The sequence below is a fragment of the Hoplias malabaricus genome, chromosome 18 (assembly GCF_029633855.1).
Source record: "Hoplias malabaricus isolate fHopMal1 chromosome 18, fHopMal1.hap1, whole genome shotgun sequence".
In the NCBI taxonomy this organism is placed as follows: domain Eukaryota; kingdom Metazoa; phylum Chordata; class Actinopteri; order Characiformes; family Erythrinidae; genus Hoplias; species Hoplias malabaricus.
This window is the reverse complement of record NC_089817.1, coordinates 21,587,158-21,602,237: the sequence shown is the minus strand read 5'-3', so window position 1 is coordinate 21,602,237 and position 15,080 is coordinate 21,587,158. Positions and strand designations below refer to the sequence as shown.

Sequence of the window (15,080 nt, the reverse complement as noted above, 5' to 3'; positions counted from 1 at the left end):
TTTGACCCTTTAACAATAATCATAACAAATGATGGCAAGTATATTCAGTAGTAGCATGTTAGCAAAAGACCTTCAGTGGCTAAATACTGGCAGCTGCTTAAGAATATGCTCTGCACATGCTATTATGGTTTCACTGGCTATGTAAGACATGCACAGTTTAACTAACTCACTGAAGCTGCTAATGAAACTGTCTGTTAAACTAGTCCCGCATGAAAATTAAATTTATATAAAGATTTGAAGAGTACTGTAGCTTCAGTAACAGGATTTCTTTATTAAAATGTGTGGCTAGACAGACAGTTGTAGATGATAAGACTGATATGTGGAAATATGCACTCTAATGGGTGCTATTTGATCTGTAAGGAAACAAAGTATACCCTATAAACACACTAGGAATTAAAAGAACTTTATTTATTTTTCTTAATTCACACACAATTAAATAATCACACATATACAAACAAGTCATACAGAAGCAACATTTGCCAAAAAAGGGACTCCCCTTAAGAACAGTATGTCCAGAACACTACTAAGAAAACATACTCCCTGAGTCTGCAAGCCTAAGAGACCATAGACCATTCCAAAGTTTTTATAATACGTAAAAAGAAAAAAAAAAAAGCCTCTCCTTTAATGTTTGATTTTTTGGGGGGGGAGACAAGTCAACCCTCAAAAGATAAGTCAGCTTTGCCCTGGATTTTACTAACCACAGAATGAGCATTTATTAGTCAAGCCATTAATGTAATTCAACCAAAATTATAAATCTGGGCTAAAACAATGGATAAACAAATGAGTTGTTGCAACAGGAGCAAGGCTGGGGGTGGGGGCATAAGAAATACCAAAATCTGTGTCATAAAATTGTGTTGCAATAAGGTATGTTCTTCCTGGATTCTCAAGAATCGAAGGGGATGGAAGTAGGCACACACCCTTCTAGTAGGAAGCAAGTAATACAGTTCTGAACACAGATGCAGAAAACAAAAGATGGCAATCGTGTCTTCTACGCAAAGATTCTACCTGTTGCATAAAAAAAGAATAAATACAGGCTTTGTGCAGTTGATTCTACCCTGTCAACTACCATAGCAAACAGCAGGGAATAAAAAGAAAAAAATGGCAACATAAAAAAAAAAATAAAAAAAAAGAATTATAATTAGGATGCATTTTTGGATGACAGAGCCCAAAATGTCAGACAGCCTACAGACTGTTGTCGCCATACAATGTAACAGCCAACACCAGTCTGATAAGCTATTTGACACACTGGGAGAGACGAATGGAAATGCCTGACCCACACACGACAAAAACAAACCAGAGGAAAGAAAAAAACACTTACCATGGACAAAGAGGCGGAGGCAGTGATGGTGGTGGTAGTAAGGTATGGTGGGAAACAATGGGTTATTTTGTAACTGATGCAAGCCCCTTCACAGCAGTTAAAAATGCAATTTCCAATCAGCAGCAAACGTGTGCTAGCTGAGCTCTGTCTAGCCTCCTGCCTGTTCTGCTCCCCCCCCCCTTGCTCTGTCGCTCGCTCTCGCTCTCTCTCTCTCTCTCTCTCTCTCTCTCCCTCTCCCTCTCCCTCTCCCTCTCTCTCTCTCTCCCATCCTCTCTGCCAGCAGCCCAGTGCATTGAGTTCAGCCCTGAGTTCAGTTAAGGTAACAGCAAAGAAGCTCCACACTGTTCCATTTTTTATACTCCTGAAGATTCCAGGCTAGCATATGAGGGCCACGTTACAAAAAAGGCACAGAAGAGAAGGGGGGAAACCCATTTCACAAGTAATTAAAAGGACAACTAGACAACAAGCTCAAGGCGAGTGTTTCTGCTACAACACAATTTCACCATGGAGAAAAAATAAACGATGAGATAATGTTACTGTAAGTGGAGGCCCAAGGTAGTGAGAGAGAGAGAGAAAGAGAGAGAGATATACCAACAATAAAAAGCATTCAGGTCTGTAAAAAAAAACAAAACAAAAAAAAAAACAGGCCTAGAAACTTCTGAAGAAATCGCATGTACACTACCCAAAAAGGGGGAAAGAGCAGACACTGGGAGCAAAGGGGGATATTTGCCTTTTAATACTCTGTATTACTGACTGGCCTGCAGCCAGCACCATCTTCACAAGCAGTAAGAGCCCACAACCATATACCGCTGTTCTGAAAATGAACACTGTTCAAGTCAGGAAGTACTTCAGAAAATACTTCAGTGAGAATATATAAAGATACACAAGAAGTGGCACTACGCAATTACAGTAAGCAGGCAACCACCCACACACATATGTGCGTAAATGCACACACATTTACAGACACACACACACACAACTTAATCTGATTCAGTGTATTACTGCATCTGGCTATAAAGCCCTGGTCTGACTCATTTGCTCTCTCTCCATCTAAATATAAAACAATTACTCCAGACTTGCAACATTATGATATATTGAGCCTTTATAAAGTGAGATTGTTCACTTACTTAATTTATTTTAACTTTACAATTTACATACACACCTTATTTAGAACTATCCAAGAGGACGAACGCTAAATTAAATAAAAACCAAACACCCTATTTGAGATCTTAAAAAAAAGGTGTGGTTGCATATGCAAAGTACCACATCTGTTAATTACATCGCAGAGCTTTAAAAGCATTCATATAGGCTATTCCTATCTGAAATCTGAAAAGGGCAAGGCATATAACCAAGCTTAAAATCTTTTCTGTACTTTTTATATATCTACTTAATATAGGCTAAAACTGACTGTGATTATATTAAAATCTGAAGCATGTAAAGTAGATACTGATGAAAACGTATTGCCAAAGACAAAGTATGCTGCAGTGTCATTAAAGCAACAATATATCCCCCATAACCTACCTACTGCATTAAACTGTATTAGTAGCACTTCTGGTACAGAAACAAGTAGCAGTAGTGCAAAATATAAGACTTATACATGGAAACATTTATTTCATACAAAAGAAAATCTTGATTCAATTAAGAGTCGCTCTTTGTGTGTTATACTATAAAAACATCAAGATGCAATTATTTCTGATTAAAGCAAGCTCATTTGACTTCAGAGAGTTGAAGAATATTTAAAACCTAATCCTTGTAAAATCATCCACAAGTCATACACACCCACATAAAATTCCCTCATTTAACTTTGCCATCTACGTTTTTTTTCTGCTGCTGGATAGGCTTTGATCAACTGCTGCTGGTAGCTTTGACCCATGGAGTTGGATGGAGCACACACACACAAAAAAAAAAGCAAACCATGATAATCACCACCTTCACGAACACCCAGGAGAGCTAGTTTTCTTCCTGCACAATGGAGAGAGAACACAGAAAAGAACAGATTACTCAACTGATATTTTAGTATAATACTTAGGGAAGCATAAAACGAGTCTAAAATCTGAATATTCTATTCTATTCAATTTCATCTGTTTTTCTTCTAAGCCACATTCTATTTTTTTCTTTTTGCTCAAAGCTGGGTTTAGTCTGCTGATACCACTGGTATCATTTCTTATTGTTAGTTAAACTGGAGGAGGTTCAAGTTACAAGAAAAAAAAAAACGGAACTTTGTTCCAGAAACTGCTGTAATTCTCCTCTTGTGCAACTTCTGTCCACCTCCCCACCCCACCCTAACACAAGCAGGGAAAATATGAATTTGGTTAAGAAAAGGAAGGCATCAAAGGGGCAGATCCGCTGATATTGAAGAGACAAGCAGGCGCACAAAAGCAAGGACGAAAGTTGTATTCTCTTTGTTTCCACACAGTTGTGAGAGATTGTCAGTGGCAGGACTTGGGAGTACAGTTCCCCCTCCCGCTCTCCCCTCAAACCCCTCCCGTCTCGAGCAGCCTGCGCCGGGTTCAACAGGGTTCGACTGCGGAGGGCTGGGGGAGGGGGGGAGTGGTAGTGTGACGTGGGGGAGTGTCCGGTTCACTCAGAAGAGCTCTAACTGCTGAGCATGACTCAGCATCCCTTACGAGCCCGGGACCGAACAGCGTCTCGACCGTCGCTCTGCCCACGGTCAGCCCACAATTTCACGCCCATCCACACTATTGCTGACCGAGGCATTGCCGCGCTACGCAAACCCACTCGCTACCAGTAAAACCATATGTTTCACTGAGTTACGGCACAACACAGTGCTACAAAACATGCCTAATACGATAAGCAGTCAGCTGATGACAGAGTGGTACAAAAAGACACGAAGTAAAATCAAAATAATGAGAGCTCAAAGACAAATATAACTGGACACATTTTTTAAAGATATACTTACATCTGGTCTGGCTTCTCCTGCCTGTAGCTTTGTCCTCTGAGCTTCAAGGTACTATCAGAAAGGCTTCCGAAGGGGTGTGCCAAATAGGGGAACAGCACTGTAGAAGAGAAAGGGTGGGGGGTGGGGGGTCAGGTCACATAAAATTTACTCACCGACTCCAAAGGTAGTAAGACTCTCATTTAGAGAACGACATTACTGCCTCTGACTGTCCCTGAGACAAAGCGAGAGAGAGAGAGACTACTAGGAACTGTTAAATATTTCAGACAGAAATTCTGTCTCAAAGAAAAAAAAACCCAAAAGAAAAAAAGGAGGAGGACTCAAAGCCCTATATATATATATATTTTTTTGTGTGTATGTGTGTCTTCAAGGCACGCCAACACAAAGAATCATCCACGCTGCCCCGCAACGTCCTTCAGCTCAGAAGGAGGAAGAAATGAATGATTTCTGAGAACTCTCACATTTATCAGCCGCGGTTCCTGTAAGAACTGGTTTCAGCCAATTAACAGGGAAGTGGGTCGTAGCTGTGTCATCACTGGCTGAGAAAGAGGGCAATATCCCGCCCACTTAGAACGGAGAGGAGGAGCCCTCTGAGAGACAGCCCATATTAGGAAAACCCTTTTACGAGATTTAGCCACCAACAACCGCCCCCCCTTCCTCCACACACCCCCTACTGTTACACACACACACACACACACACACAAGGAAGAGGAAAAACGAAAAAAAAAAAAAAAATTGGGAGAGTACCCCTGGTATGGCATGGCCGCTCCCAAGCAAGATTTTATAATTATTTACATGTAATAAATTATACACTTTTTTATTATATTCTCTTAGTACTTAGCAACAATTTTAACAGCATGATCCTAAACACACTTACGTAAAGTGAACCTTAACTCCAGCCTAGTACTACATATTCAAGCCTTTGTTTTACTGTTCACAGTCATGTGTTGTGTGGCTGAGCAGATAAACTTTCATTTCTACATTTGGAGAAAAACGTAAAAGGGCCAGTGATCATCCTCCCAGTGACTAGATGAAAGTACAGACTAGCATGTAAAAAATGAATGAAATCATGCTGTCTATTTAATGATTAACCACCCATAGTGTATCATAAACATCTCTTACAAGAATACCAGAAAAATCAAGTAATTATGTTAAATATAATAATAAATAATAGCAAAATATATGATTTTCACACATTCAAACCCCCCCTCTATTGGTATCTTAAATCTTAAAGCTAATAGGTTATTACCTTCTGAATTCCTGATAATCTTTTGACATATCCATATACTTATTGATGAAGGAGATCAGTGTACAGGTAAGATAAAATAGCCATGCAAAAACAAAGTCTGGAACCAAGAGATTGTGTCTTTGTGCTGGAAAATTAGCGGGCTGGATATGAGCAATAGTGAGTCAGCGCCCGGCGAGTCAGCCATTACACTGGGAAAAACTCAAATCAGCCACCAGAAACATACTTCTCAGATCTGAGGACTGTCTTCATGTCTGCTTCGTTCATAAAACAGGGACTTTCACATTATTCCCGAAGCAGTTTTTGGAAGTAAGGATTTCCTTGAAAAAACATAGCACATGTTGGACCAACTGATAAACTGATAACTGTGTGTGTGTATATGTGTGTGTGTGTGTGTGTCTGTGTAATGTTATTTAGTATATCTTAGACTAAATTGAAATATGTAAATATGAACTTAAAGAAAACAGAAATTGGATGTATGTGTTGTTATGTATCTTGGAAGCTGATTGATGAAAGTATATTCTATTCAACATGGAGCTCATTCGCTTTGTACAGTGTTGGCAATAAAAGTGAGTATTTAAAAGTTTTTCAGTTTTTCTACAGGTTTAGTGTATAATACAGGTCCACTGTACATAGAATGAAAAATAATGTGTTAATATGTAATTCATATTCTTAATACATATTCTTCTTCATTTACGTATCATTTTCAATTACAACAATGATATAAATATCGTTGTGAAGTGGTGTATTTGCAATTTTTGCTACCAACAATTTTATAAAAAATTTGCATGATCAAATATGTGTGTGTGTGTGTGTGTTGTTATGAACATGTTAAATGCACAAGTTCCAATTTCTGACAAAGAATATCTTTCTTTGAGCTGTAAATAATGTGTGTTTCATGTGTCATCATATTATGCAAGTATGTATATAAACTAATTTTATGTATATCAAATATATATTTATATAGAATTTAAAGGTATCATTTCATAAATTCACACCCACACATGCAAAACCACACACACACACACACACACACACACACACACACACACACACACACACACACACACACACTTCTGTGGTGTACTTATTAAATTCACATATTTCATTAATTAGTCAAAATATAAGTGAATACACTTATAACAAATCAAAAGCAAGGTAAAATTAATTTTAAATACTTACAATCATACTACATATTTTACATTCTCAATATATAAATAAAAATAAACACTAAACGTACCACAGTGTACTTTTCCTTGCTTATGTAAAATGTTATTTGACTGAAAAATAATAAACTACATAAAATATATTCATACCTTGTTTTCACAGTAATATTAAATAACATATAATATTAAATAAAAATAAATAATAACACAATCATTTAAATCAAAATATCACATCCAGAATATTTCAGTGTTTCTAGGAAAGGGTGGGTCAGATTTGGTCAAATACATCCTTACACAAACACTCTGGACTCAAATAAATTAAATAGGGATAATTTCCTTAAAATACGTTTTTCTGTAAGAATAGTAAAAATTCTCTAGTAATCTGTTTTGTGGAAATTTTGTTAATCGATATTAAGTCAATAAGTGCCCACTAAATTTAGCATGGAAATTATTTCCTAAATTATATAAAGTGTCACTGTAGTCCAAAAAACTAATGTAACTAAAAATTATTATTAAAGAGTTAAACAGCAGTCATGATCTAGCAATTAATGAATACAATTAACAACCAAGTTTATTCCAAAAAGAGTGAAATTACCATTAGTAGAAAGGTATATAATGTTGAATACTGTGGGATAAGTACATTCGAGTTGTATTATATGTGGAATAAAGACGAATCAGGATCAATCATATACTCAGATTAATTACAGTAAAAAAACCATATATGTTAAAATATATTATAAATATAATAGTTAATACAAATAGAAATATCATAGACAAAAGAAAAGATATGACAAATCCAGGGATTAAGGTATTTGTATACATGCCAGGGCATGTTATGGGTAGCATAAAAATGATGAGTTACTTAGAATAGAGATAATATAAAAATTACAAATGACATTTTTGAGGGTTACTGCTTTCAAAATTTGGAAGGAAATGGGAAATATAGGAGGCCTTTAGGTTGCATGAATTCAGAAAATCTGTGCCTGCAGGACATCACCAATTCCACATACTGCTCTATTTGATATTGTTCCACTCTTCTTCCAGCCTTTTTAAACTTTTTTTATTTTATTTTTGTAACTATAGTGAGTTTCTTAATCCTTTAACTTCCCACTCAGTTTTTTGGTATAGCACATTGAGTCATTATTTATATATTAGATACCCAAGGATGCTTTACAATAAACACTGCTCAAAACGCAATCCCCTGCAACACTCAAATCATACACACACTGAAAAGAAGCAGAAGCTAAACTCACACAGCATACTATCAACCAGGAATGACTGTCCACCTGGAGGACTGCATCGGTCACTAGGGCTTCACCTAGGATAGAGCACCAATCTGGGCATACACACATTCTCTCACACACATACAGACATTCATCCACATACACACTCATTCACTCACACGCCAGGACAATTATTAGAGAATAGAAAATATAAGGACATTAAAGGGTTAGCCATAAATTTGTTACAAGTGATCTTCCAGAAATTCTATTTCAGGTTCAGATCAAGACCCTTGCTTGGTCATTTCATTATTTCAGTATTCACAGCTTCAAAAAGTACCTAATTTTGTAGTCTGATGCAGGCATTATCTTGCGTAAAAAATTGCTTGCTGATTGGGAGATGTGCACAGAGAAGGAAACACGTTTCCAGAGGAGGTTCTGATATACATTAGCATGTAGTCATATAGCATTCCTAAGAGTCCCTCCTGCTGAAGAACAGCAGAGAACAAATCCCTGAGAACAAATGTATAATGTACAGAAGGCAGTATAGATACATAAACACATGCATACATTTTAATATGTGGAAGATATTGCAAGAAATATACAAGCATCATTTTCTGTAATACCACTGTCTTCCATTTTCTCCTCCACTGCATGATCTCAGTGCTGGAGATGGCTTTAGTAATGGGAAGTGTGGATTATTCAAACACATGATGGTCAAATTCTGGAGGTGACCATGAACATTGTGTGAACAGAAGGCAACTGAAACTATTAATTTTAATGCCTTGACATAGCAGCCCAAGTTGCAGCCAGAGGCAGGCCTACCCGCTCACAGACACACTGGAATGTACCAAGAAAAAAAACAATATAAAAAGCAAGCATAGCAATAACAACCAAAAAAAATGAATAAACAAATACAATATTTTAAAAATGACAAAAATAAAAGCTACAAAAATCATTTAGAAACATTTAGAATGGAAAACAGGTAAACTGGTTCAAACATGGTTCTTATAGGTTGGCCGCACACATCAAAGCACTTTCATACCAATGCAGATTAATAGTTTAGGCTTTGTGTCTTTAAATGTAAGTAAATCAATACAATGTCAAAAAAGTGTGTCACTGTAAAAAATCCCAGTGATGGGTGAGTAAATGTTCATCGAGCAAGACTGGCTTTGTACATTCATTAGAACAATCTGAGCAACCTTCAAAGTCTTCCTTGTGCCATCCCCTTATAAGAATAAAAAAGGGAGATTTCTGGTTCTGAGAAGTTAAAAACCTCCATATGATATTTTTCTGGAGCAGATACTGTTTTGTAAAATTTTTCCATATTAATAATTTCCTTCAGACTGGATCACAAAATCTTTGATCTGATCTCAGAATCTTTCTATAGCTATGCACTAAGCTAAGGGTCACCATATTTAAAGGGCAATACTGGTGATATTTATATGCACACAAGTATGTAATCATACACATATAGTGTGATATGTTCAGTGAATGACAAGAAAAGCCAAAAAAAAACAACAACAACAAAAAAAAACACTGTTTTAGCCCTCCTACACAATGCCAGGTTTATATATTTATTGCAAAAATCTGTAAACCATCAAGCAATTACAGCATGAGACAATTCTAAAACAATCCAGTATATTAAATAGACAATGGCATTTATTTTGAAGACAATTTGAAGGCATATTAAAGTGATTTTGTAGATAAACAGGGCTTTTGACCTCCATTATGCCCTCTGTGTGTGTCAGCTACAAGCAGATCCATGTTACACCAAAATCTTTCCTGATGAACTCATCAGCACACTACAAAGATTTTTTCCTGAATGGAGATCCCCGTACTCAGGGTGTTAATCATGACACACACACAGACACACACACACACAAAATGGCTCCTGCTTGAGCTCCAGTCGGTGTTTAACAGTGAATAAAGGTAGAAAAATACAGACTAAACAAATGAGTAGAGAAGAGGAAAGGAGAAATAGAGGGATGAGATCATTCCTATTTTGGAAATGTCTTATCAGCATAGAGCTGGGAGAAGAGGGAGAAGTGATCTCTGCCTCCATGGGTCACTACGCACTGGGAAGAACCTACCTAATTATAGCTTCTGCATATTTCAGCTACTTTCAAAATGTTCACCACAGAGAAATTACTTCAAACAACCTCCCTTTTTTTTACACATACACCACAGAACCTTTGTTTTTTTAAATAGGTGGTTCAATGCATATGCCCAGTAGTCTAAACTGCCACTAAGGTGATACAATGATCCTGTGATGGTCTGCCAGTACTAGATAGGTTACAATCAAAATGTGACAGTGTTGAACTAAACTATTTAAACCTATCCAATAATATGACCTTAATTAAAAATTCAGTTTGACTTCATTGATTGCAGTGTAGTTGCTATAGGTTGCTATAGGTTGTGTTAACACAATACACAGAGGACACATTTTACATAGTAAGTGGTTACACACACACACACACACACACACACACACACACACACACTCACATTATGACACTGTTTTTTTATAGTTTTAAAGCATGGATAACATGTGCAGCACAACAGAGCATTGTAAAGACGCTAAAACCATCATGTTATAACACGACGTAATAAACTTGAATAAATCCAACTTCGCTCCCACAAATTCGCTACATATCAAAAGCATAATTGTAAGTGAGCTCTGGCACTCAGAAAAAGGAAACAATCACCATGAACATATCCTATGATTAACACATGCCATGACCAAAACCTTTTCCAAAAATTCCATTAAACCATGCATGACTAAGCCTAAAATCAAGTCTTGGATATGCACAAGCTCCAAGGCCTGGCTAGACCACACAGAGTCACCGCAGCTTCAGAATGTGCTGAGATGAGTGCACATACCTGACAGACCTGCAACTTTACTGGACTGGGAGACAATGGAAAGGTGTGTGTGTGTGCGTATGCGCATGCGCATGGGTGGGGTGGTGATAGAGGGGAGCTGCTGCTGATGTCCATCCAATGGTGCTTTCCTCCCTGTAACAATCAGCTAGCCCATTTGGGACCCTGAAAGATGTAAACTACCTACTAAAGCTGCTGAATTACAATATTTTAAAGACATGCTTATGTTTATCTTGAAAACTACAACATATCCTTAGCAATTTGTTTTTAATATTCTGAATATGTATTGAAGATTATAATAAGCTGACTTGTAAAATTAATATGTGCAGCCCATAATCCACAATAGAATTCTATTTAACTACAATACAAATATTTATAAGCACATATAAACTTTATATTTAAATGCTTACAATATTGGAACAACTGGGTTCAAACTAATGTAAATTTAAACTGTATTTTTAGTTTCAGTTCATCTGATTTAGTAAAGACGTATTGACACAATCTGCCATGCCTTTGCTATATGCCATCTCTCTAAGCACTTAATATTCTGCCATTTTCTGTTTCTTTGAATTGTCAGTACATGCCAAGAAGCACATAGCATACATCAATCCAGAAAGGGCACACCCAAAATAAGAAACACAGAAAGAATTCATTTACAAATGTAGCAGTAAAAAATATAAAACCCAATAAAAAAGACAAACTGAAAAGAGAAATGTCTTTTCACACTCGTTCAGAGAAATGTAGGATGGCCATTCAAAAAAAGCGAGGCAAAGACATACAGGCAGATTAAATGCTAACCCAGACACAAAAACAACTGTGAAATATATTGTTTTCAGATGTGTTTTCATTTTACCATTATGAAATGTTATATTTTATAATAATTATAGAAGAACTGCTTGAAGCAATGTTTTGTTTTCTCTAGGCTTCTCCAAAGCTATGTTACTTTGAGGCATCTTGATTTGTTTAATTGCACAACAGATTGTTAAAATATAATGAAAAAAAAACTTATTCTAATTGTCAAATGCAGAGATACACCACTTATGCCTAGATCAAATATGCACTACAGCTACACTGTTTACAACCTTCAGGCAGGATACAGTCAAGCAGTAGAATTTATCAGTAATATAGTGAGTTTGCGGGTAAACCGTACACACCATTAGGCAGGATGTTGTCTAGCCAACAATCAAAGAGTCAAAGTTTCTCTACCTACCATGTATTCAATTACCATGTACTACTTACCATGTATATATCAAAAACCATCTAGTACATAATTTCAGCCATAACAAAATTGAATGTATATGCCAAATCATTTGCCTATAAACATTTATCAGTTAATCTTTTCTAGGTTTGATCATTTAAAAATGGTCAAGTTTAAGAATAGTATTGAGTACTGTTCAGAGTATTGTTCATGTTTCTTCTGTCTTGTCTCTTGCGCACAAAAAAACAGAAACAGGGGAATTCACTGGAAAGTCCATGTACGTTATAAGCCCACTTACATTTTAAATACAAAAATTACAAGCATTATAATAATAAAAAGTCTGTGTACCTCTGTGCAACTAGTCATCATGCTTTCCTTTTCGAAAACACAGAAAATAGTCTGACAGTATATTAAGTATTCATCATAACAATTTCAATGTACTGAAACTACACATTACTACTATTTCAATCTATTTGTTGCATATTTTTTAATATACATGTTATAGCTTTGTTGTTATTAAATGTTACAAAGACTGTGGATTTAGCTATTACATGGTCAAAGGTAATGCTTACAACATTTTGTACTATATTTTATAGAGAAATAAAATTCTATTATACATGTAAATGTGTATTTCTTCATTTTTAAAATAGTTCATGAGATACATTATTTAATTAATGGTTTGTGTTTCAAAAAAAAAAACATCAATACATCCCCACCTGACCTAATTAATATTTTCATGTGGGCCATTTCTCAGTAGATACTAAATATAAATGTAACTGACATGTTTAATATCCAAGGACCCATCAAAATCTTTAATTTATACCGACTTTTGGAAGGACACTCGAAACAGCATGAGTTTTATTAATGTGCAGAACCTGTGGTTAGATAAAAATAGCAAATTTATCTGCAATGCTCTTGTTATTCCATTGCTTGAAATAAAAGCCTTGCTCTGAGGGAGTCTGCCTTGCTACTGTTATATCAGATTGCTCATAGAGGCTAGGACCCTAGCACTGAGCTTCTTGGTGACAACACCAGTCGTAAAAAAGGAGCTGTCTAAATAAATTTAAATTAATTTAAATGATTTATTACACTGAGCATGAACATGGCTTTGATTTTTATAGGGTAGGTCTACATAATACTGAATATCAGTACTGTAAGTAGAGCATTGTATGTAGAGTTTGCATTACCAAAAAGATGTAAAATGGCTAAAGATATTTTCACAACTTTGCCTTGGGTCTATTCTTCACTACTCAGTGCATAACTAATGGAGATGAATAGCAGATTCTGTAAAGTAGAACAATGAGTATGTAGAAACTATTTAGCTACATATACAGAAATATCTAAATTAAAAAACAAATAAGGAAACTGTAAACAACAAAATAAAATCAACCAATGTACAGGTAATTGTTAATCCCATCTAGTTTTTCTTAGTATATAGGGTTAATATTTGATTTGTTTTGATTCATGTGGGCATTTTCCCATAAGTCTGTCCGATTGTCTTCTGTTGGAAACAGATCTGTCTGAAGAGTAAGACAATGTCCCACATTTATTGTCTAGGATACCAGGCTGTTTTTTTCTTTACATTAAATTTTAATGACTCAAACTGCTCAAAAACTCTACTGCATCATAGGATAGCAATTTTCATGCTTTAGTAATTTGGCACATAGACACATACCATAGTTGTAATATTTAAAAATAATACACCTTACTTTGTGCCCAGTGATTCTAGGTAGGCTCCAGAACCTTTTTGTCTCTTTGGATTGTCAGCTAATCTATCTAAAATGTATATTTGTTTGTATATATTACATTTCTTTATATATTTCTATTTTAGTGTCTTTTAAACCATGTTTTCCTACAACAAGGCCAAAAACAAGGCCTGTGACTCAGGTGCACAGCTGTGTGATGACTCGTCCAGTTCTAAAACACCAAAGAGCTTGTGAATAAAATCTCCAAACAATGCAAGTTAGTTCCCACCTAAAACACCTCTGACTGGACATGCTCTCATCAACCATTTAGCTGTTTTTCACTCATACTCTCCCTCTCCTGTTCTCTATCTTTGCCAAGTCACAAAAACAATTCACCAGAAATGCAGAGTCATAAACCAAAAGGACATTTTCTTCACAATTTCTATCCTTGAGAATTTGAACAGACTATGACTGTGTGCCATTCCATTCAACTCCATGAATCATCTTCTTATTAGGCAGCTCATTTGCCAATATACTGATTTATCATCGATGTCTGATGCATATCATCACAACCCAGTACAAGGAACTGATTTTCTCCTTGCATTCCACACTGAATGTGCTTTGAACAGACAACACATTTATAACCCACTTTATTTACTGTGGTATGAATATCCTTTATTCACTATGGTATGAATAAAACTTAAGACTTAAGTCTTTGTTAGAAGACTTCAGTAGCTTAACATTCCTTACTCAATTTTGTAAGTTATTTTCCTCTGGATATTCTTCATGTTTTCTCTTGAAAACAGTTCTAGAACATACACTCCACATTATCTCTATTTGCCATACTGGCCTCTCATTGTCATTCATTCAGAATGGTGTGTCCTAGCTCCTGTACTTCCCTTCCCCCTTTGTTCATGAAATGTTCTCTTAAACAGGCAAAAAGGGTTATCTGCATTTGCTTTGTCCTGATAATGTGTTAATGCAGTGTTCTTAAAGGTGGCCCTTGGGATAGCAGGAGAGCTTGTTTAATGGAAATGTGCCTGTGTTCCTTCTCCGCTGTTGCTGTGCCATTCACTCACAAAGTAGTCCTAGGATAAGCAGCTAAATCTGTGCCATGAGCAAATGATTATTATACAAGCCAGCCTATCACTCATAAAGTCATCCTTACATGAATGGCAACAAATTACCTATCACAGGAAAAATAGATAGACAGGTTAAATTATTTTATCTAAGGGTATTCAATGAGTGTTCACTGTAGCTGTCATTATTAAATGAGAATCCATTTTAGTATGACTGGTCAATGTGTTGACACAAGTATCTATTTCATTTCATGTATCATTTTCTTAACAATATTGGAAAAAATTAAACACGTTGCAGTAGAGTGCAAAACAGCAACACTATCACTGGAACTAATGTCAATCTTTGCTCTTTATCTTGGGCCCTCCAGTTT

At 36.0% G+C, this 15,080-nt stretch overlaps 1 long non-coding RNA gene across 3 annotated transcripts in view; it reads right to left on the bottom strand.

Annotated features, from left to right (window-relative positions):
* Nucleotides 1–380: 380 nt before the first annotated feature.
* The window catches only part of LOC136674554 (uncharacterized), an 85,684-nt gene continuing 70,984 nt past the window's right edge, over nt 381–15,080 (bottom strand). For all 3 annotated transcript variants that reach the window (XR_010796064.1, XR_010796063.1, XR_010796065.1), the window contains 2 exons: nt 4,239–4,335; nt 381–3,280 (listed from right to left, as the gene is read on the bottom strand). This is a non-coding gene — a long non-coding RNA (uncharacterized lncRNA). The remainder of the gene's footprint in view (nt 3,281–4,238; nt 4,336–15,080) is intronic.